Consider the following 1,009-nt stretch of genomic DNA (forward strand, 5'->3'; position numbering starts at 1 on the left):
GCCGCACCGACACGACCCGACCCGACCCGCGGGCTCGGCCGGTCACACCGGGGGTTGATATCCTCATTATTGTTCGCGGGAGGCTGGACCCGCCGCCGCCGCCGGAGCTCCTGCCCGCCCCCCCTCTCTCCGCTCTCGCCCATGACACGGCACCTCTAACCCGCCGCTTTGTGCGCCGCTGCCCYCGCCGTGCCCCGCCGCTCCCGACACCGGCCCGGGGCCGCTCACCTTCCTTCCCTCCCTCCCTCCGCCGGCTGCCGCTGCGGGCGGCTCGGGGATGCTTTCAGCGGGGCCGCTCCATGGGGCTGCGGGGGCGCGGCCGGGGCAGAGCCTGCGCCCGACCCCGCGGCGGCTCCCGGCGGCTCTCGGCGGCCCTGGCTCCGGCTCCGGCTCCGGCTGTGGCTCCGGCTGTGGCTCCGGCTGCGGGGAGAGGCAGCGGGGCGGCGGCGGGGGCGGGCGCGGTGCAGTGATCGGGGCTGCCACTGGGGTCAGGGAGCAGGCACCAGGAAACACGGCGGCCACGGCGCGCTGCTCGCACACACACACACACACAGAACACACATACAACACACACACACACGCACGGCTCCTCCCGCTGCCTCGCACTTCACCCCCCCGGGCAGGGAAGGGAGGGAGCGAGCGAGCGAGCGATCGCTGCTGCATTTCCCCAGCGCTGCATTTCCCCAGCGCTGCATTTCCGAGGCGGCTGGAGCGGCTCTCCCCGGGTCACGGACGGGCAAACCCGGAGCCCCCCGGGACCCCCGCACCGCGCACCCCGCTCACCCACGGAGACAGCGAAATAAATAACTAACAGCAACAACAACAATTCAAAAAGCAAAATCCTCCAAACAGCTTCTTTTCGCATCTTCCGCCCGCACCTTTCGTCACTGGGTGTTATTGCGGTGCCCTGCTCCTTTGTAGGTAAGCTCACCTCAGCGACCAGAAACACCAGGGTTCGCCTTTGAGGCCGAACATTGTCTTAGGGTAACCGCGGCTTTTCTATGGAAAG

At 69.0% G+C, this 1,009-nt stretch overlaps 1 protein-coding gene across 1 annotated transcript in view; it reads right to left on the reverse strand.

Annotated features, from left to right (window-relative positions):
- The window catches only part of MPPED2 (metallophosphoesterase domain containing 2), a 94,028-nt gene extending 93,480 nt beyond the window's left edge, over positions 1 to 548 (reverse strand). The window contains exon 1 of the mRNA XM_057384999.1: positions 229 to 548. The gene's annotated coding sequence lies outside the window, so the exon portion shown is untranslated. The remainder of the gene's footprint in view (positions 1 to 228) is intronic.
- Between the last annotated feature and the right edge of the window lie 461 nt (positions 549 to 1,009).

This window comes from Malurus melanocephalus, unplaced genomic scaffold (genome assembly GCF_030028575.1).
Source record: "Malurus melanocephalus ecotype Western Australia unplaced genomic scaffold, MMel_1.1 scaffold_768, whole genome shotgun sequence".
Taxonomy (NCBI): Eukaryota; Metazoa; Chordata; class Aves; order Passeriformes; family Maluridae; genus Malurus; species Malurus melanocephalus.